The following is a 23,098-nucleotide window of genomic DNA, read 5'->3' on the forward strand; positions in this document are numbered from 1 at the left end:
CATTAGCCTCAGCTAAAATAAGCCCGTTCCTCAGTAACGATGGTGAGGCGAGCGCAGCGAGCCGAGCCAAGCCAAGCTAGTATGTATATATATATATATATATATTGTTGCGGATATGAGGATATGAGGAGGTAAATTACGAGCTGCTGAAAAATTGTGTTTTAAAGAAATAAAACCCGAATTTTGAAATCGCGCCATGGCTGGTCAAGGCGATCGGATGCCGGTGGGTGAGCTAGAGATAGGCGGGGTGGAATCAACCCAGGACCTCGGGGAAATGTATATGGAGGATGTGGTTGAGGGGGTATCAGACGCGCAAAATGGCGCTCTCACGCACGAGGTAACAGGCGCGCAAAATGGCGCCTTTGCGCACGCGGTTACAGCGGCACCAAATCTAGCCGCGTCCGTGACCGTAGCAGCGCCGCTGGGGAATTCGGACCTTTTTATGATACAAATGGGGGCCCTTATGGAGAGGCTAGAAGCAAAAATGGATGCTCATGGTGAGCGAATGGGACAAATGGGGAACCGGATGGATGCTCGGAGTGAGCAAATTGAAGCAACAATAAACGGAATGAGGGCCGATAGGGAGGAAAGGGAGCAGAGGGACAGAGACCGCAAGTTGGGCGAAAGGGTCCCACGGGTGCACGACGAGGTAACGCGGGTCGAGAAGCGCCGGTTGGACGAAGTTGGGAAAAGCACGGGTACAATGACAGGGGTAGAAATCGCGCCCCGGTGTTTGGAAAAGCCAGCGACCGCTGAGGTAGAGGAGGGTGTTTTATTAAAGCCAGCGGTCGTCGAGGTGAATAAAGAAAAAGCAGTGCTGGGAATTAAAATTGAAGAGATGACGGAGGTAGCCCGGGAATTGCAGGGAGAAATGGAATATGTACAAAGTCCCTGCTCAAATCATAATGGTGTGCTCACTAACCAAATAAAGAGTTTGCAGGTTTTGGTGCAGGGAGGAAGAAGAACCCCGAAGGTGAGACGTGCTGTGTATTGTGTGGGGAGATTTTGTAAGAGGATGTTTGGCGACAAAAGAATTTTCACGCGCTTGGGATCGAGGAAGCATCCGGGCGTTGGTGAAGGGTCCCGCGTGAGTGGAAATGGCACGCGTGTGAGGAAAAAGTGTGCGTCGGCGAGTGGGTGTGTTATAAAGTGTGGGAGTGAAACCGAGTGCGAGCGAGAATGCACGTCGGGGTGTACGGAGTGTGACACGGAGAGTAATGTGGTGGTGGAACGCGTGCGAGGAAGCACACCTGAGTTGGTGGTAGCGCGAGTGTGGGAGAGCCCATCTGAGCGCGTTAGTGGGTGGATGCCAGAGTGCACGCCCATGGTAAGTGTTACGGAGGACGTAACGGAGGAGAGGTGTGGACCGAGGTGTGCGCAAGAGTGTGCGCGAGAGGTGTGGTGTGTAACAGGGAGAGCGTTGGTGGAATGTACGGACGGCGTTGGAACGGCGGGTTTTGTGAGGGTGAAAGGGGTAGCGTATGCGTGTGAGCATGCCGGTGAAGCATCGACGGTAACCGGGTTAGCGGTTAGAGCGACGGATAGCCAATGTGAGCACTCGGTGCGTGGAGCCCTTTTTTGGATGCGAGGCCCGGCGTGGATCGAAGCTGCGTCGTTTCTCTTCGACGCGTCGTTGCCGATTCGGGCTTGGCCCCGCCCCGCACGGTCGAGTCCGGGCCTTGGCGGGCGAGGCAACCGGTCCGGTTCAAGGGCGAGTGGGAGGAAGCGGAACGGTGCCCCCTCGTGGGGACGGGGTTCCGACTGGGGGAGATTGAGCCATCGGGCCCGGGACCGCAAGGTGCCGCGCCGAGATGGTGCGTGGAACCTTGGCCCGACCAAACCACCTCCCTTGAACCGAAAGCCGGACGGATTCAACCTGCAGGCGACCAAACCACCCGAATTCATTGCTCGGCTTTACGAAGCCGAGTTTAATGATGTCATGACGCACCGAGGCTAGGATATAGCGGACTGTGATGATGGTGATGATACTGATAGTGTTTTGATCTGAAATTTAGAAAAGTGAATAGAATTGGCAGTAAATAGAAAATTTTTGATTGGTTGGAATTTGGACGAGCAAAATTGATAGTGGGACCTCCCCGATGTGGTGGGATGGGCAATCCACCATCCCTCACGGTGAGGGGGGGCAAAGGAGCACTAGATTATGGGGTTGATGGCAGTGAAAACTAGCCCGGGTGGGTTAGGATATTGTGTGTAGGGCCCTAGAAGATGACATTAGGTAACGTTAAGATTAGTTAGTGACTGATACCTGTAGTGGGGATGCAGGTAGTTTAGTGTGGATGATAATGACGTGGGAGCGCAATAGTTTAAAGGGACGACTGGGAAGCGCAAGTTTCAGAGGGGAGTAGTTAGATGAGATGATGCCGTGTGTTTGAGGATTGAACAGGTGTGATTGCACAGGTGTGCAACTGAACAGGTGTGTGGAGCAGTGTATGAGTGAGTGATGGTGATGTGTGTTGTGTTGACCAACTGGTCCAGGAAGAGGAGGAGGGTGCAGGTGGCACCAGGTATGATTGCACAGGTGTGCAACGACAGGTGAATGGAGGACAGGTGTATGGAATAAATGGTATGGAGTATTGGAATGGATGGTCGTGGAGTGAGTATGGTGGAAATTGTGGAGTGGAGTGGATGGTGCGAAGCTGTGAATGGGGGAAGAGTGGACCCCCATCACGGATACCCGGGGCGGGTAGTGTAAGTGTTAGGTAGAGGGTACAGGTAAATTGTGGTTGGATATTGGCATCTGTGGTGCGGGTGAAAGAATGGTCTTTGGATGGGTGCATTAGTGTTGTGGAAATGGCTGGGCGTGTAGCCTATTAGTGTGTGTAGTTGGTTGGGCGCTCCACCACTGTGAGGATGTCGGCCAGGTGAGGCCGCAGGTGGGCTCTGGGAGCCGGTAGTAGTTGTTGTGGATGGGGCCCGAGGATCCGGAGGACGGACCCGGGTAGCCCAGTGCCAGAGGGCACCGAGTGGGGTGACAGAGCCAGGAGGGGCTTTCCCCAGTTAGTTAGGTTAGGGTGAGGAGCTAGGTAAGCTCGGGTGGCAACTGCAGTGGTGGAGGTGTGCAGGTGGGTAGACCTGCTGGGAGAGCTACACGTCACAGCCCAGAAATTGTGCAAGGGCACCGGGAGATGAATCGGGGGAGTGAGACCCCAAATTGAGAAGCACCACAGTTTGGTCAATGGGAATTGGTTTTTAGAACCCATAGTGTAAGTTGGCCAATGGATTGGCAGGGAGAGACCCCGGGTAGTGTAAAGTGTGTTAAGGTCATTTAGAGGATAGTTAGGATTGGAGTCTCCTCGCACCATCTGCATCCACTCACCTGAGGTGACAGGTACTCCACACCATGCCATGTTTTGATTATTTTTTACTGTGCAAATGTTTGGATTGTGAGACGCATCATGACGTGGGTGTGACATTGTGCATGTTCCATCTCTTCCTCCTTATGAGGATTGATGATGAATTGGTGATGGCAAATTTTGGATAGAGGGATTGTGGTGACGAATTTGGTATAAGGGAAATAAGGGGAAGACGTGACGGTAGCGACGGATTGGTAATGTGTAGATTTTTGTACATATGGGGTAAGGGCAAGGGTAGTGTAGGTGACAGGGGGGTGACGTACGGTAGGGACGAGCTTTCTCATTTCGCTCTCCGTGCGCATTTCGCCTTGCATTGCCTTATTGACGTGTACCCTTGTGACCTTACCCCTTGCTCATTTCTCTTGTCCCCCTTTTGGCTCCCACATGACCTGTGCGCCATTGGGCGCCAAGGGGAGCGTGCGTGAGTCGGCCATTGTGTGCCCGGCACTCTCAGAACCAGCTGTCTGCATCGATGCACCACATTATGGACCACATGTCTGTGGCCGAGCACCACTTATGGACCCCATGGGTTGGGGCATGGCCCCTCTGCTGGAACCGGCCATGAGGGCCCGAAATCTTGCTGGCGGACCTTGGCCACAGGGCACCGATGCCCCACAGGTGAACCACACGTAGTCGGCCCTGTGGGCCATAAATAAAGAAAATAAAATGGACACGTTGGGCACACTTTATTGCAAATAGGCCGCCAGTAAGAAAATGAAAGAAAGACAACATCTGGAAGAACAAATAATAATAACCAGCAGAGGGAGCCGAAGAGCAAGAGATCACCTGCAGGGTTAGGGGTTGTTGGTTTTATTTTCTTGAACAATGGTGACTGCACCGATTGGTGCTTGGGGGTGTATTGGTGCGTTTTTGGGTGCTTTCATGGTGCATTGATGCAGAGCAGACTGTCTCCCCCCCCCAGAAAGAACAATCACAGGTCCTGGGTTAGTCTTGTAAATAAAAATAGCGTCATTGTAAATAATGCTCCCCACCGTCAGTGTGTAGTTTGAAGACCATTCCGCAATTCGGTTAACTGTGGGCGTAAGTCTGTTAGGCAGGGTGCAATGGAGCAGCGGGACACATTTATTTATGTTTTAAAACTGTCACACTCAGGGTCAGGTTAAAAGTAGAGGGAACTACACCTACGTGTCACACTAAATAAAAAGTTGTAGGCCCGGGACGTGCCTAAGAGGAGGAGGGTGCAGTGTTGCGGATATGAGGACTGTATATTTTTTTGATTGTGTGAATTATTATTATTGTTTATTCTGCGCCCCCTGCCTCCGGAGCTGTGTAAAGGTAAAAGGGCATCCCATAATTAGTCCACAAGCATACACGTCAGCCAATAATAGAATACCCCTGTTCGATAGTTATATCTTATTCTGTGTTTTAGGGTAAGGCTGTGTCTCCCATTAATTGAAGTACTCCATTGCACCAGTGAAAGAGATAGATTCCCTTCATTCCCATTCCCAAAACCTCCATTCCCCCTTTTCGTCGTTTGGCAATTACCTCCCCTCCAATAACCGCCATTGACCACGAGGCAGGGTCGGAGAAGAAAGGCGTGTCTCCACCTCGTCATAGAGGGGAGGAGTGAGCCAGCCCCACTCGACCAACCATGAGCCAGGGGTTTGGCTAGAGAGGGCGGAGGAAGAGCGATCGGGGAGGTTCGCAAAAGTTGAGGGGCGGGGCCTATATAACCCACAGCGAGACGCTCCCCAAGCAGTCGAGTTTTGAAGAAGAAAGAGAGGCGCTGAGAGGAGGGAATGAGCAGGCGTGACCGCAGCTAAAATCCGCAGCGCGACGCTCCCAAAAGAGAAGCTGAGACAAGCTTTGAGAGAGGAGCTTTGACCGGCAGACAAAAGGGAGCCCAAGCCGTTGAGAAGAGAGAGGGTCCAAGAAGCAGAGCTGAGTTGTGTGGTTTTGGTCGTCAGTGGTTGCGTTGTGGTGGTCAGTGGTTGCGTTGGTTGCGTTGAGTTGTCGGTGGTGAGGAGTGATTGGACCAAGAGAACATAGAGAACATCCAAGGAGAGGACATCCCAGAAAGCACAAAGCCTGTTGTAATCCTGGAAAAGCAGCGGCGGCCACAGCAGCAACAACACCCAACAGCCGCTTGGGGCCTGGACGGCGGTTTTGAGCAGGGCCGCGAAGGAACAGCGGCTGCTAAACGCGCCGATCGTGCTGCACAATACAACTCCAAGCCATCCTCTCCTTCCAGCCAACTCCTGTCATCATTCCCCGTGTGAGTCTGTCTTTTGTTTGTTCTGTCCCTGGGTTAATTAAGACTGTAGGTAAGCTAGTATTTGCACTGTGTCACCTGCGTCTTATGTGTTGTAAATAAACGTGACTGCTTTCTTTTTGCTTATGTGTGTAAATAGTAAACAAATTTAGTAGTATTTCCAAACCTTTCTTTGCCTTCGTCTTCCTCTTTGCATTCGTCGTTTTAGAGTTTTCCAGATTGGGCAGCTGCGGTGCGATACGGCCAAAGTTTGGGGTGAATCGGGTGAGTGGGGGAAGAATCGGGGGAACTGTTAGTGTGAGGTCGCGGTAATACACCACCGCTCGGTCAATATAACATCTTAACCGCGACAGTAACAATATATATATTTATATATATATATATATATATATATATATATATATATATATATATATATTGTTGCGGATATGGGATTTACACCCATCCATATCCGCTTGTAAATATTCCCCTATTTCCCCAATACTTCCCAACTATCCCCAATCCCCCATTCCCTAGTCCCATTTTCTGTAAACAACACTCTGTAGACCCGACCTTCCCCTATTTCCCCCATTAAATGTCGCATCCAGGTCCACCGCATCTCACGTAGACAACTATAGGACATCTTGCTAGTTATTCTTAGTCTATGTCAGTTAAGGACTCGTTTCCATTAATTCTGACTCTTCGTTGCACCAGAATGTGATTGTATGGCACCGTTAGAAAGTTTAGGACCTCCCAATACCTCCCCGCAGCTCTCCCTCATGGTACAACAACAACAACAACAACAGCGGCGGCGGCGCGGGGAGTGTGCGTCCTCACTCCGGCTTGGTTAGCCGCCATTGAACATGTGCTCCGACGGGGTTACCACGCAGGGGCTCGCTGTCAGCTCCTCGTCAAGGGCGGAGCCCGGTAACCCCCCGCACCCAATAGAAGCGGCGGACCGATTCCATCTGGGGCGGAGCTAACGAGCCGAGGGCGTGTCACTCCCCGCTGGGCATGCGCAGGAAGAGGGAGGTGACGTCAGATGCGCCCTCAGCTTGGAGAGAGAAGACGCCACCTCCGAGCGCTGAAATACCTCCCCGCATCTCTGGACCGGACCGTGTTGATTCTGCCCCTGAGCCAAGGTGCACCTTGTGCTATCGACTGCCTGTCCTTCCTTGCCATCAATCCCCGTGTAAGTCAGTCTTGTCCCGTTTGTCTGTGGTCTGTCGGGGATAGATAAGACTGTGTCTAAGTGCCCATCTTTTCTGTGCTTTACCTCTTACCGTGTAATCTACCCATTTCTGCATCACCAATTATATCCTCCTCCGGAGGTCTTGAGAACTGTACCCCTTGTGTCGTTGCATTTATCCCAGCCGTTGTGTCCTTTCCTTCATTGATTTAGCGTCGCGCGATTCGACCAACGTTCGAGTGGAATCGGGCGGGATCGGGTTCTAATCGGGGAGTAACTGTTTGGACGCGGTAATACCAAACCGCTCGGTAAACTAACATCTAAAACCGCGTCTGTAACAATTGGTTGTCAGGAGTTGGATTCGGACCTGGGACTAAATTTGTTAGGCCCAAATTTTGGAACACCAATTGTGTTAAGTAACAATTGGTGTCGAGGAGTGAGATCGGACCCGAAGCGCGCTTCACGTGCTCGAAATTATTAACGGCGAAATTTGATTTTGTTTTACAAAAATAAAAACCCGAATTTTGAAAGTCGCGCTATTGCAGATCAAGACGGCTGGGTTCCGGTAGAGGAGAGTGAGGCAGGGTCGATCCAGGACCAAATTGAGGGACATGAGGAGAGCGAAGCAGTGAGGACGGCAGGTTTGCAAAATGTCGCCTCGCACATAGCTACGGCGGCCGCACCCGCTGCACAAGTGGGAGGGATGGCCCAAATGCAGGCCCTCATGGAGCAATTTATGGCGCAAATGCAGGCGTCCCTCAACCTACAGGGTGAGCGATTGGAGGGCCAAATGGGGGTAATGGGGAACCGGATGGATGCTCAGGGTGAGCGATTGGAGGGCCAAATGGGGGTAATGAGGGACGAAGCGAGGGGTACCGGTGAGGGGTTAGAACAAAGGATGGGGGCCCAGATCGGAGGGTTAGGGAGTAGAATAGAGGGATTAGACAATAGATTAGGGGAAATACAGGAGGGGTTAATGGGGGTAGAAAACAGAATGGCCGCTCAAGAGAATCAAATGGAAGGGATGCAAAAGGGGTTGGAGGGGTTAGAAAACAGTATGGAAGGCAAATTGAGGGACATGAGGGACCAAGCGGAAAGGGAAGTTAAAAAAATGGGGCAGCAGATAGAGGGGGTCAGAATGGGGGTAGAAACTAAATTGGATGCTCACAGGGAGGAAATGGAGCAGATGAGGGTGGCATCTGGGCAGGAGATGCAAGTGATGGGAGAAGAGATCAGAAGAGGGGTGAGTGAGGAGGTCGGAGGAGTGCGCGAGGAGGTGAGGCACTGTAAGGAGCGCATGGAGAAGGAGGTGAGAAAGGGGACTGTAAAATTGCAAGGTGGTATAGAGGAGTTGACGCTGGGAGTAGAACAACTGACAGTGGGACAAAAGGAGTTGGGGGACCAGGTAAAGAAGAACACAGCGGTAATAGAGGGTTTAAAATCGACACAGAAGGAGATGAAAAAGGACGTAGGGGTAATTAAAAAAGAGTGTCAGACGGTACATGAGGACCTGACGAGGAAAATGAACAAGGTGGTAGAGGTAATGGAGGTTAAAGAGCGGGAGGTGCGGGAGCACATAGAAAAAAATAAGGTGGAGTTAGAGGAAGAACTTAAGGGGGTGCACGAGGAGATGAAGGAGGTGAAGCAGAAATTAGAAGAAGTGGAAGAAGGGGTGAGCGAAATTAAGAAGCGACGGAGAGAGGATAAGAAAGTGATAAAGGAGGAAGTAAAAGAATTGGTCCAAAGTCTGTGTTCGGATCGTGATGATGTGCTCATTAACCGGATGAGGGATTCGCAGGTGATGGAGGAGAAGCGAAGAGAAAGAGGACCCGGTGTAAGTGGTGACCAATATGGTCGTGCGTATGATGCGCCAGGTGATTTAATAAGCTTGGGGGTCGAGATAGACCCGGATGTTCGTGAGAGGTCAAGAGTGAGGTGTATGGCTGGTCCGGAGGGTATGGAACGAGGGTGCGAGCGAGAGGGTCCGGTGATGGGAGAGGTGCGAGGTATGAGTGAGCAAGGTTGTGGTGGTATGGAATGGGTAGCGGGTTGCGGAAGTGTGACCCATGCATCGACACCAACAGGGGTAGTTTTTAGAGGGACAGGGGAGGCACGGGAGCCCCTTGGGGGTAATGTACTGTGGGGGCCCGGCCGGTTCGGCCCCGCGCTGACCCCGCAAGGGGCGACGCACGGGGTCCGGCAGGCGGGCAACGACTCACATACGAGGTGGTCCCACAAGGTCCCACTCGCGCCGTATGACGGTGGGTAAGGGTGGCATCCCTGCCACCCTTCCCATCTGTGGGGCAAATGCGCAATAGATTATGGGGTGTATGGCAGTGAAAACTAGCCCGGTTGGGTTAGGTTATATTGTAGGGATCTAGCGAAGATGACATTAGGTGACGCTAAGATTAGTTAGTGACTGATACCTGTAGTGGGGACGCAGGTAGATTAGCGTGGATGATAATGACGTGGGAGCGCAATAGTTTAAAGGGACGACTGGGAAGCGCAAGTTTCAGAGGGGAGTAGTTAGATGAGATGATGCTGTGTGATTGAACAGGTGTGATTGCACAGGTGTGCAACTGAACAGGTGTGTGGAGCAGTGTGGAGCAGTGAGTGTTGTGGATCAGCGCGAATGCGCTTGGGGAGAGAAGGGTGCAGGTGGCACCAGGTGTGAGAGCACAGGTGTGCAAGTACAGGTGTGTGGAATATATGGAGCAGAGAATGAGTGGTGTGGAGAGAGTTGGAGTAAGTGGTACGGAGTGGTGTGCATGGTGCGAAGGTGTGGATGGGGGAAGAGTGGACCCCTTTTCACGAGTACCCGGGGCGGGTAGTGTAAGTGTTAGGTAGAGGGTATAGGTAAATTGTGGTTGGATATTGGCATTTGTGGTGCGGTTGCAGAATGGTATTGTGGATGAGTGCATTAGTGTTGTGGAAATGGCTGGGCGTGTGGCCTGTTAGTGTGTGTAGTTGGTTTGGGCACTCCACCACTGTAAGGATGTCGGCCAGGTGAGGCCGCAGGTGGGCTCTGGGAGCCGTTAGTGTCAGTGGGTGCCTGAGGATCCCGGGTGTGGATCGGGCAGCCCGTGCCAGAGAGGGCACTGAGGGGGTGAGAGTGCGAGAGGGCCTTCCCCAGTTAGTTAGGTTAGGGTGAGGAGCAGGTAAGCTCGGGTGGCACCTACAGTGGTGGAGGTGTGCAGGTGGGTAGACCTGCTGGGAGAGCTACACGTCACAGCCCAGAAATTGTGCGAGAGCACCGAGTGTTGAATCGGGGGAGTGAGACCCCAAATTGAGAAGCACCACAGTTTGGTCAATGGGAATTGGTTTTTAGAACCCATAGTGTAAGTTGGCCAATGGATTGGCAGGGAAAGACCCCGGGTAATGTAAAGTTGTTAAAGTCATTTAGGAAATAGTTAGGATTGATGAACCTGTCGCACCATACGCAGCCACTTACCTGAGGTGATGATGATGACTCCACACCTGTGTTCCTTTGTTCTGTGTTGCAGGAAATAAGAATTGCTGGTTGGATTGGTGAGACGCATCACGACGTGGATGAGACCTTGGGGTGATTCCATCTCTCCCTCCTTAGGAGGGACTGATGATGAATTGGTGATGGCAAATTTTGATGTTGAGTTGGAGATGGCAAATTTGGATGAGAGTTGGAAATGGCAAATTTGATTGGTTAGGAGGGAGAGAAGACGAATTTGGTTTATGGGAGGAACGGGGAAGACAGTAGGGACGTTTGTTGATGTGTAAAGTAGATGTTTATGGGTAGTGTTGTGTTTTGTGGATACAGTAAGGGGTAAGGGAGGGGCAATGTAGGTTACCTGGTGGGGGGGGGGCGTACGGTAGGAACGTACCTGTCTCACCTGGTTCCCATGTGCCCACAGTGTGCATCACCTTGTATTGCGTGCACTTTTGCGCCCTTACCACCTTACTCACTTGTCTTCTTCTTTTGTCTCCCACCTCCGAGGATCTGGCTTTGGGGCAGAGAGAGAGGAGAGAGAGGTGCTGGCTCTGCAGTTGTGGGCCTGTACTTTCGCTGCTTGCTGCCTGGATCGATACACCATATGGACCGCAATTTTTGTGGCCGCCCCCCATGGACCGCAGTTCTTTTGCGGGCAAGCACCACCCGTGGATGGACCTCTGGGTCAACGTGGCACCTATGCCATAGAGGTGAACCACTATAGTTGGCCCCCTGATGGCCACAATTTAGAAATGGACGCGGTTGGCGCCTTTCTTTATTTCTAGGGAAGCCAGAAGGCCAAGTGCTTCAAGAAGGCAAGACCAGCGGCAGAACATCGGCCGGCTGCGACACCACCGGTGACTATGAACACTTTATTGGTGCACCGGATGGTGCTGACTGTATGTATGGGGTGGTGCTTTTGGTGCTTGGATGGGGTGCTCTGCACATTATTAAAGGCCGTAGGGTCACAGGGCACTCGTGGGTTGGTGTATCGATGCTGGCATGCGTGCTCTCTCTATGCATAACATCTGCATGTGTTCCTCAAAGAACAGGTCCTGGATCGTAGTGTAAATATCAGTGTAGTCTTGTATAAATGATGCTCCCTACCGGCTGTATGTTTAGTTTGAGGATTCTTTCCGCGATTCGGTTATCCTGTGGGTGTGTTTCTGTGAGGAGAAGGGTGCAACGTCGCAGGGGGACATATTTACTCATTTGTGAACATCTGTAAAACTGTCGCACTCAGGGTTGAGTTAATAGTAGAGGGAACTACATCTGAGTGCCACACTAAAGTAGGTAAAAATTTATCGGGTCGGGACGCCCCGAGGTAGAGAAGGGTGCAATGTTGCGGATATGGGATTTACACCCATCCATATCCGCTTGGAAATATTCCCCTATTTCCCCAATACTTCCCAACTATCCCCAATCCCCCATTCCCTAGTCCCATTTTCTGTAAACAACACTCTGTAGACCCGACCTTCCCCTATTTCCCCCATTAAATGTCGCATCCAGGTCCACCGCATCTCACGTAGACAACTACAGGACATCTTGCTAGTTATTCTTAGTCTATGTCAGTTAAGGACTCGTTTCCATTAATTCTGACTCTTCGTTGCACCAGAATGTGATTGTATGGCACCGTTAGAAAGTTTAGGACCTCCCAATACCTCCCGCAGCTCTCCCTCATGGTACAACAACAACAACAACAACAGCGGCGGCGGCGCGGGGAGTGTGCGTCCTCACTCCGGCTTGGTTAGCCGCCATTGAACATGTGCTCCGACGGGGTTACCACGCAGGGGCTCGCTGTCAGCTCCTCGTCAAGGGCGGAGCCCGGTAACCCCCCGCACCCAATAGAAGCGGCGGACCGATTCCATCTGGGGCGGAGCTAACGAGCCGAGGGCGTGTCACTCCCCGCTGGGCATGCGCAGGAAGAGGGAGGTGACGTCAGATGCGCCCTCAGCTTGGAGAGAGAAGACGCCACCTCCGAGCGCTGAAATACCTCCCCGCATCTCTGGACCGGACCGTGTTGATTCTGCCCCTGAGCCAAGGTGCACCTTGTGCTATCGACTGCCTGTCCTTCCTTGCCATCAATCCCCCTGTAAGTCAGTCTTGTCCCATTTGTCTGTGGTCTGTCAGGGATAGATAAGACTGTGTCTAAGTGCCCATCTTTTCTGTGCTTTACCTCTTACCGTGTAATCTACCCGTTTCTGCATCACCAATTATATCCTCCTCCGGAGGTCTTGAGAACTGTACCCCTTGTGTCGTTGCATTTATCCCAGCCGTTGTGTCCTTTCCTTCATTGATTTAGCGTAGCGCGATTCGGCCAACGTTCGAGTGGAATCGGGCGGGATCGGGTTCTAATCGGGGAGTAACTGTTCGGACGCGGTAATACCAAACCGCTCGGTAAACTAACATCTAAAACCGCGTCTGTAACAATATATATATATATATATATATATATATATATATATATATATATATATATATATATATATATATATATATATATATATATACAGTGAAACCTTGACTTACGAGTTTAATTCGTTCTGTGACTGAGCTCGTAACTCAATTTGCTCGTTTCTCAAATTAAATTTCCCCATTAAAATGCATTGAAATGCTATTAATCCGTTCCAGCCCGCCAAAAACCACACCAATTTTTTTTTAAATATGCAGTATCTATAAAATTATCTTGCGCTTTATATTTCACCTGTATGCAGCATACAAGTTGGCAGGATGGCCTGGACTGGAGGTACGCACACTTGACTCTAAACTGTCCAGCCTGGGTTTGAATCCCGACCCAGCTATAACCTGTCATGTCGGTGTTTCACAGGCAGGGTGATTCATCAATGTGTGTACCGCTAAACTGGGCGCCCCGTTTGCGTCCCATTAGTTGTTGGATGTTAAGGATCTCACCGTGTCTTCCACAAAGAGAAGGCGAGCTATCGCCGGCACTCTGAACAAGTTGTGGCCTGGCATGCTCTTCTCCTCTGCCGTTATATACGTCCTCCTCGGCATCTTTTTCCAGAAGAGCCCTGTCTCATCACAGTTGAAGATTTGCTGGGGGATGCATCGTTCGGCTTCTATCAGTTCGGCAAAAGTTATAATAAAATCTTCAGCTGCCTTCACATCTGCCTCACCAAGTCGACAACACGCACACCTCGCTCATGTTTTTCGACGATTGCGTGTTTTATATCCAAGCACATCATCCTCTTCTTCCTCTCAGTACTGCCCTTGGCACTCAATTACTTAGGACCCATGGTTAAAACTAAGAAATTTTCCAAAATAACCAACATGCGAAAACAAAACAGCAGCGATATACGGCAGATATGCTTGCACGGCAAGATAACCACGTGACCGGAACCCACCTGGTGGCGGCTGGCGTAAGCTCCAAAATAACCAACATGCGAAAACAAAACAGCAGCGATATACGGCAGATATGCTTGCACGGCAAGATAACCACGTGACCGGAACCCACCTGGTGGCGGCTGGCGTAAGCTCCAAAATAACCAACATGCGAAAACAAAACAGCAGCGATATACGGCAGATATGCTTGCATGGCAAGATAACCACGTGACCGGAACCCACCTGGTGGCGGGTGGCATAAGCTCGTAACTCAGATCTCGGCTCGCATCTCAAAGCAATAAACCGCCCGAGCGACGGCTCGTATCTCGGAAAACTCGTAAGTTGGTGCACTCGTAAGTCAAGGTTTCACTGTATATATATATATAGATAGATATATATTTATTTATATATATATATATATATATATATATATATATATATATATATATATATATATATATATACAGACTTGGCATTTAATATGGAATATTTTTTTTGTGGGGGTGAACTTACTTTTCAAGATGTCTTAGAACAAAAAGTTCATTGGAATTATGTTGAAATTATTCTAGATTTTGTTAATGTGACCTTTAAAAGAAACAAAAACCACATTTGACATTTCGAAACAAATAAATTGATCCTTGAAAGTGATGTAAACTGATATCGAACTCAATTCATGGACAGTACTGTGTTAAACTTCTGTACGTTTTCCAGAAGTATCTCTTTATTTTGCACATTCGCCAAAAAATTTTATAACAAAAACAAAAGTTAAATTACGACTGGGATTACGGACAGTAAAATTACAGTTCAGTACTTCGTGTAACCCCCACGAGCATTCAGGAGAGCACGTACACGTTGAGGCATGCTGTTCACGAGATTTGCCAAGGTTTGGACAGGAATCGCTTGCCATGCAGTGACAATAGCCTGCTGCAATTCACGCACAGAGGTCGGCTGCTGGTCCAAGTGGTCGATTTGACGCGTTAATTCTGCCCACAAGTTCTCTATCGGATTCATATCCGGGGACATGGCAGGCCACTCCATATGCTCCACACCACGGTCAGAAAGAAAGTGTTTGATCATGCGAGCACGATGAGGCCGTGCATTGTCATCTTGGAAGACACAGTTTCCTCGAAAGGCTGCACGAGCAAATGGAAGCAATGTTTCTTCTAGAATGGCCCTGTGCTTGAACTGGTTCAGGTTTCCATTCAGAACAACCAGGTCAGTTTTGCCCCCTGCATGAAAAGCAGCCCAAACGGTCACCCCACCACCTCCAGCTTGGACACTTAGCACTATACAATCTTTTTTGTAGGCTTCATGCACTTGTCTGCACACTCGGATGTGACCATCTTGACGATAGACCAGAAATCTAGACTCGTCACTGAAGATCACGTGATTCCAGTGTCCTGGCTGCCATTGACGGTGCTCTCTGGCCCACTGCAATCGGCGCTGGCGGTGTTGTCTGGTCAGGCGTGGCTTTCTCAGGGGACGCCTGGCACGATAGCCTGCTTGAACCAGTCGTTGGTTGACTAGCCTTCTGGATACAGGCACATTTGTCAGTTGCTGCCACTCAGCCCTAAGCCGATTAGCTGACTTGGTACGGCCATTGCGGACTAACCGGTGCAGCAGGCGATCATCCCTCCTTGTGGTTCTGCGGGGACGTCCTGGCCTCGGTATTGGAGTAGGGATACCCCTCTGAGCATTTCGTTTCAGGATCTTTGACACCTGACCTTGAGTGATGCCATACTGCCGAGCAATAGCACGCTGTTTCATGCCGTAATTTCGTAAAGCCACCACTCCATGACAAACAGCATTGTCGAGTTGATGGACCATCTCCAGAGGAAGCGGCAATAACTTTTGGAGACGTGCAGCAGTTGTTTTCCACTAATACAGAACGCAACAACCCTTGTATACCCGACTGTGAAGCCAATCATTAAATGCACCTGTCCGTACATTTTGCCACGCCACCTGTGATATAATCCTGTTGTTGACTTCTTGCTGCGACAGACAATCAGTGACATGGTTCTTTTAACAAATAAATCACCAAAGTGTAACAGAAACTCACGAGATTGATATACTGAGTTAAGAAAGTAAACCCAAGTCAAGTAAAAATATATATTCCATATTAAATGCCAAGTCTGTATATATATATATTGTTGCGGTTTTGAGTTTTGTACAATAACGGTTAAATTTCATTCGGGGAAAAGCAGTTGGATAGATGATGCTGTGTGTGTGTGAGGAATTGTTATGAGACAAAGGTAATCGTGTTGAGGTGTATGGAAAAAGGTGTGTGCGCACAAAAGGTGTGCAAGATATTTGGTCTGTGAGGAAAAGTGGTGTGCAAAATAAATGGTGTGCAAAGCTGGTGTGCGAATAAGTAGTGTGGCATGCATGGTGTGGAATGCTTGGTGTGGAATAAAAGGTGTGGAATGCATGGTGCGAAGAAATGAATAGGGGAAGAGTGGAACCCATTCACGAAAGCCCGGGGGGAGGGGGGGGGGGGTAGTGTAAAGCCAGGTAGAGGGCGTAGCCAAAAATTTGTCTGGATATTGACACCTGTGGCGCAGGTAGTGGCAAGTAGTGCTTTGGAGGGTGCATGAGTCCGTGTAATGGCTGGGCGTGTGGTTTAATTGGTGAGTATGGTTATTGGGGCACTCCGCCACTGGTAGTTTGTCAGCCAGGTGAGGCCGCGGGTCGGCTCTGGGAGCCAGTTAGAGTAGTTGTGAGTTGTTCAGTGGGGCCCGGGGATCCAAGAGAAGGACCCGGGTTGCCCAATGCCAAGGTGGGTATCAGGGGGTAAAGTGCCAGGAGGGGCCTTCCCCAGTTTAGGTAGTCGCAGGAGCAGGTAAGCTCGGGTGGCGACTTCAGTGTCGGAGGTGCGCAGGTAGGTAGACCTGCTAGTGGAGCCACATGACCCAGCCCAGAAATTGTGCAAGGGCACAGAGAGAAAAATTGGGGAGTGAGACCCAAATTCGGATGGCATCACTTGGTGGGCAATGGGAATTCGGTTTTTAGAACCACATAGTTTAAAGAGGCCGATTGGCAGGGTACGACCCCGGGTAGTTTAAATGAGTAAATGTCATTAGAGCAGTTAGGAAGAGAAACCCCCTTCGCATCATCCACAGCCATTCACCAAGGGGGACGAAACTCCACACCAAGGCTTTGTGAACTGTTTGAGTGTAAGATGCATCACGACGTAGAGTGACATTGTGTTTGTTCGATTCCTTCCTTCCTGGGAGGGATTGGGAGACGAATTTGAAGTAGGGTGGGATATGGGAGCATAGACGTAGGGACGAATTTGTAAATATAAGGAAGGGCTGGGGTAATGTAAGCGGACGATGGGGGGTACGGACGGCTGGGGACGAGCCTGCTCTGCTCACTCTTCCGCGCCCCTCACGCTGCATTACCTTGTGTTTTTGTGTACCTTCGCGCCCTTTCCACTTTGCTGGTTGTGCTTTGTCTCTCCCCCCACCCCAGGACCATTTTGGAGGTGGAGCCGTGCTGTACCTTTGACCTGTGCAGCATTCCTTGCTGCACATTGCTACATCTGTGCAGCATCCCTGCTGCACTTTGCTACATATGTGCAGCCGAACAGCGCAGCACTTTGCTGCCATATCCTTGTGTTGTAACTTTGCTGCACCTGTGCAGCACTTTGCTGCCACAAACACTTTGCTGCACCACATACACTCATGGACCACATGTTTTGTGGCCTTACACCTCTGCTGTGCAGCACGAGAACATTTGTAAGTTTAGTTAGCCCTGAAGATCAGTAATGGTCTGTATGCCAGTCCGGGGGCTAACCGGTTTGATAGTGTTACATATTTATGGGAATGTATGTGAATTCCTATTCAGGTCTTTGCTTATCAATGTGTAGTAGATTAAGGGTTGTTGTGGTTGGAGGGTCAGGAGCCCTTCTGAAAAAGAGACCGGAAACGGAAGAGGAAAAGACACGAGGAAGAAAAGCGAGGAGGATTCTTCTTCCTCGTCCCGCTCCGACGAAAGGTGGGATTGATATTGAGCCGTGTGGAAAAGCGGCGTTCCCGAGCCCGTCTGGCGAGAGGAGTTACCGGGACGGATACCTGCCCGGTGGACGTCAAACTGTCGTGTGGCCGTGCACCGACCCAGCGTCTGGCACCGTTCGCGACACCATCTAAAAAGACGCGTACGGGTCGCACGTTGGGGCCTAACACGCGTTGCAAGCGGCGTGGGGCTTTTGCTTGCTGTACCGTACCCGCTTCGCGTGGCCACGAGGGGCTGCAGCCGTGGTGCCTGGTACGATACCTGCCCGGTGGAAACACGTCCACCCGGGGTTCGTTCAACCGCCCGAGTGCGGCGACGCCGACCATCATCTTGGTCAGGAGGGGCCCAGAGACATTGTGAGAGACAGAGACCAAAAGGGGGTCGTGAGTACAAAAGGGGACACACATATATAAGATGGCCATCTTAATCATCTAGGGAATTGATTGTGGATTGGGAATTGTTGATGGTTGTTTGTTGTTGATTGCTCGGGGAATATATCCTTGATTGTATCATTGAAATTGTATGATATCATTACCCTTGAAATATATCATTGAACATCAGTTTTCTCTTGGGTGGAATTCATAGGGATTGCGTTGCGAAAGCGCATATATAATACCACTTTCTGGCGAAGTTCCTCTCACGGTCCGGGGGTCACCGAGACCAGGTAGTCACCGAGGGGACCACGTAACAGAATTGGGGGCTCGTCCGGGATCTAAAATTGTATAAAATAATAAAATAATATTTTTATTAATTAAAATTTATTAATTAAGTATTAATTGGAAAATTTTTGGGGAAATTGGGGTAAAGTCTTGGGTGAAGGTTAACAGGTGTTAACGATAGTCACCATGGCGTTTGTGGCACAGAACTTTGCGGTAACACCGAGTGAGGCACAGTTCCGAGCGTTACTAAAGTCGGACCTCTTGAAATTGGCCAAACATTTTAACTTGGAGGTCCGAACTAATTTGAGGAAGGCAGAGTTGCAGGCCACGGTGATACAATCTATGGTGGGATTAGGAACATGGGACGAGTTAGCCTGGGAGTGGCTACCCGAAGAACCAGAAGACGTTGAGCTCCGGAAACTGGAGTTGCAATTACGGAGCCAGGAACGGATCAAAGAAGAAGAAAGGAAAGCAGAAGAGAGGAGAGAAGAGAAACAAGCAGAGGAAAGGAGAGTGGAACGAGAACTCCAGGAAAGGTTAAAAGAAGAAGAAAGGAAAGCAGAAGCGAGGAGAGAAGAGAAACAAGCAGAGGAAAGGAGAGTGGAACGAGAACTCCAGGAAAGGTTAAAAGAAGAAGAAAGGAAAGCAGAAGAGAGGAGAGAAGAGAAACAAGCAGAGGAGAGGAGAGCTGCAAGGGAAGTCGAAGCAGAGGAGAGAAAAGCAGAAAGGGAATTAAAGGAACGTGACATGGAGCTTCGGCAGGAAATTAAATTCAAGGAGCTGGAGTTAATGAGAGAACGGGGAGAGGCACCACCCTTGCTGACGGGGTCGACACCGAACCAGAAAACCTGGGATGTGGGCAGACATGTGAGGCTGGTTCCACCGTTCAGTGAAAAGGAAGTCGCGAAATTTTTTCCACACTTTGAGAAAGTGGCTCGACAATTAAACTGGCCGGAGGAGGCCTGGACCATACTAGTGCAAAGTGTGCTGGTGGGGAAAGCTCAAGAGATTTATTCGGCGCTACCAATGGACCAATGTGCAGATTATGAGGTACTGAAGAAGCACATCCTCAAAGCCTATGAGTTGGTTCCGGAAGCTTACAGGCAAAAATTCAGGAATGCCAGGAAGAGGGAGAGTGAGACCCATGTGGAGTTTGCCAGAGTGAAAGAAAACATGTTTGATCGGTGGTGTGAGTCAAAAGGAGTCGGGAAAGACTTCGAAACATTGCGTGACTTGATCCTGGTGGAGGAATTCCAGCAGTGTGTCCACGAGGACATCAAAGTGTACCTGCAGGAAAAGAAAGTACCAAAGTTGTGGGACGCAGCCACCATGGCAGATGATTATGCCTTAACCCACCGAATAGGGGTCCACAAACCTAACTCCTCGCCTAGACTTCAGCAGGGGAGTTATGGAACACCCGGTGCGGAGAACGACCTTACATGGCGGCGGCCTCGAGATGATTATGGGGACAACTATGATACCCCAACTGTTAGAAATCAGAGGGCTACGGGCCCAAGACAAACTTATTTTTCGGGGGGCTCAAGGCCGACCCCGAGGTTCTCCCCCGGGCCTACTTGTGCTTTTTGCCATAAAACTGGACACTTGATGTCCCAATGTTACCTCCGGAAAAGGGAGAACCCGGAACGGAATCAGTCTAGTGCGACTCCGAATGCACTGGCAAGTGTGAGAAATCATTCTTGGAGAGCAGAGCTGGGGGAAGATTCCCCTGTCAAAGGTACGGCGTCCCGGGAGAACCTTGTTCAGGAGGGCTACAAACATTTCATTTCAGAGGGGTTCGTGTCGCTGGATGGCGACCCGAGTAACCAGAAGCCAGTTAGGGTATTGAGGGACACAGGAGCCCACCAATCGTTGATGCTGGAGGGCATTTTGCCATTGTCGGAGAAGACGGCAACTGGGGTTAGTGTGCTTTTACAGGGGGTCGGGGGCTATGTTAAAGCTCCGCTTCATGTCATCCAGTTGAGTTCTGAGTTGGTATCAGGGCCGGTCACCGTAGGCTTACAAGCCACCCTTCCTGTGGAGGGAATCTCTTTTATTATCGGGAATGATTTGGCCGGGGGGCGAGTTTCGGGTAATCCAATAATGGTGGACAAGCCCAGTAAGAAAAATAACACCACTCGGTTAGAGATGGAGATTCCGGGTATCTTTCCATCCTGTGCAGTGACTCGGGCTATGGGTAGAAAGCACGCGGAAGAGAAGGAGGAAGAAAGAGAGGGGGAGTTGGAACCCTTAGAGGTACGGGAAGACAACTCGGAAAAGGGAAATAACCAGGGGAGGGATTCCCAGGAATTTCGAGAAATGGTAGCGTCTGGAACGAAAGGGGACGTGGAGTGTCCGTCGGAGACCGCGGGGAACGAAGTGGAGCAAACCGCGCTGGTCCGAAGGAGACTAGTGGAAGAACAACACGAAGACTCGGAGATCCAGAGGTTAATTGAGAAAGCCGTTACGGAAGAAGAGGCTACGAAGATACCTGTGGGGTATTTCATGAAGGGGGAAACCCTAATGAGGAAATGGAGGCCCCCGGAGGTGCCCGCAGACGATGAGTGGAAAGTTCACTATCAGATTGTGGTGCCACCGCTGTACCGGAAGGAGATCTTGAGTTTGGCACATAAGACCCCTTGGGCCGGGCACCTGGGAGTGAACAAGACCTGTGACAGGATATTGGTACATTTTTTCTGGCCGGGATTGCGACGGGATGTGGCGGAGTTCTGCAAGTCCTGCCATTCTTGTCAGCTGGTGGGAAAGCCGAATCAAAAAATCCCAGCCGCCCCGTTAAAGCCAATTCCAGCTTTTGAAGAGCCATTCAGCCGAGTCATTGTGAACTGTGTGGGCCCTTTACCCAAAACCAAAGCTGGACATCAATACTTACTGACCATCATGTGCGCATCCACCAGGTTCCCCGAGGCAGTGCCTCTGAGGAAAATAACGGCGGCAGTTATTGCAAAGGCCTTGATTAAATTTTTCACTTTGGTTGGTCTACCTAAGGTCATCCAATCGGATCAGGGTTCCAATTTCATGTCCACACTGTTCCAGCAAGTGGTACACCTGTTGGGGGTGGAACAAGTAAGATCCAGCGCCTACCATCCCGAGAGCCAAGGGGCCCTGGAAAGGTTTCACCAGACTTTAAAGAATATGATCCGAACGTATTGTTTTGAATGTGCCAAGGATTGGGATGAAGGGATACCCCTATTGTTGTTTGCGGCGAGGGAGTCCGTGCAGGATTCCTTGGGATTCAGTCCGTTTGAACTGGTGTTTGGACACGCAGTGCGGGGACCGTTGAAATTGGTGAAAGAACAGTGGTTACTACAGGAGTCCCGGACACCGATGGTGGAGTATGTGTCCACAGTGAAACACCGATTGGCAAAGGCGTGTGATGTGGCACGACGGAACTTGAGAATGGCCCAGGGGAAAATGAAGGAGAGACATGACAAGACCTCGCAGATAAGGAATTTCAGTCCTCAGGACCGGGTGTTAGTATTGCTGCCCGTTCCAGGTCAGCCCCTCCAGGCTAGATATTTCGGTCCTTATGCAGTGGAGGAGAGGGTGAATGAGACAGACTACGTGGTGACCACTCCCGACCGACAGAAAAAGCTACAGTTGTGTCATGTCAACCGACTGAAGAAATATCATGAGAGGGAACCGGTGGAAGACGTAGTTCCTGTCTCACCTGTCGTACCGGTGAAAATGGACGGAAACGCCGGTGTGAAGTTTGATAACTTGGATGACCAGGCCTGCCCCAAATTGACGAACACCGAAGTGTTGAGTCATTTGGATGAGAAGTTAGGTCATTTAACAAGGGAACAGCAAGGACAACTGTCCAGCCTAATGTTCGAATTTAAACATTTGTTCACAGATGTACCTGGTCGTACGGACTTAGCATATCATGATATCGAGGTGGGGGAGGCCACTCCAGTGAAACAACACCCCTATCGGATGAACCCGGTGAAGATGGAGTATCTTCGGAAGGAGATGCAATATATGTTGGACAATGACATCATCGAACCAAGCAACAGTGAATGGAGCTCCCCATGTGTGTTGGTTCCGAAACCCGATGGCAGCTTCCGGTGTTGTACAGATTTAAAACGGGTGAATGCAGTGACCAAGACCGACTCCTATCCGCTCCCGAGGATTGACGACTGTATTGATCGAATAGGCCCAGCTAAATTTGTTACCAAATTTGACTTGCTGAAAGGGTATTGGCAGATCCCTCTTACCGATAGAGCCAAAGAAAGTCACTCCGAATGGGTTATATCAGTACAAGGTCCTCCCTTTTGGGTTGAAGAACGGGCCGGCTACATTTCAACGACTGATTAATAGGCTCATTGCAGACCTGGAGGGGGTGGAGGCATATCTGGATGATGTAATCATCCACACCATGACCATGGAAGACCACATTAAGCAAATCCATGCATTTTTTCAGACGATGTCCGAGGCAGGTCTGACCATCAACTCTGCCAAGAGTGAGTTTGTAAGAGCACAGGTAGTGTTCCTCGGCCATGTAGTAGGGCAGGGTCAAGTACAACCAGTGACCGCCAAGGTAGAAGCTATCGATCGCTTCCAAGTCCCAAAGGGGAAGAAAGAGCTGATGAGATTCTTAGGTATGGCGGGGTGGTACCGGCGGTTCTGTAAGAATTTTTCGGATGTGGTAGCCCCTTTAACGAGTTTGTTGAGAAAGGAGACCCCATTCGTTTGGGATGGCAAATGTCAGGCGGCCTTTGCCCATGTCAAAGCGATACTAATGAGCTCTCCGGTCCTAACCGCTCCGGACTTTCAAGCACCTTTCAAGTTGGCCGTAGATGCAAGCGATGTGGGGGCTGGAGCGGTCTTGTT

This window comes from Myxine glutinosa, chromosome 1 (assembly GCF_964187855.1).
Source record: "Myxine glutinosa chromosome 1, kmMyxGlut1.1, whole genome shotgun sequence".
In the NCBI taxonomy this organism is placed as follows: domain Eukaryota; kingdom Metazoa; phylum Chordata; class Myxini; order Myxiniformes; family Myxinidae; genus Myxine; species Myxine glutinosa.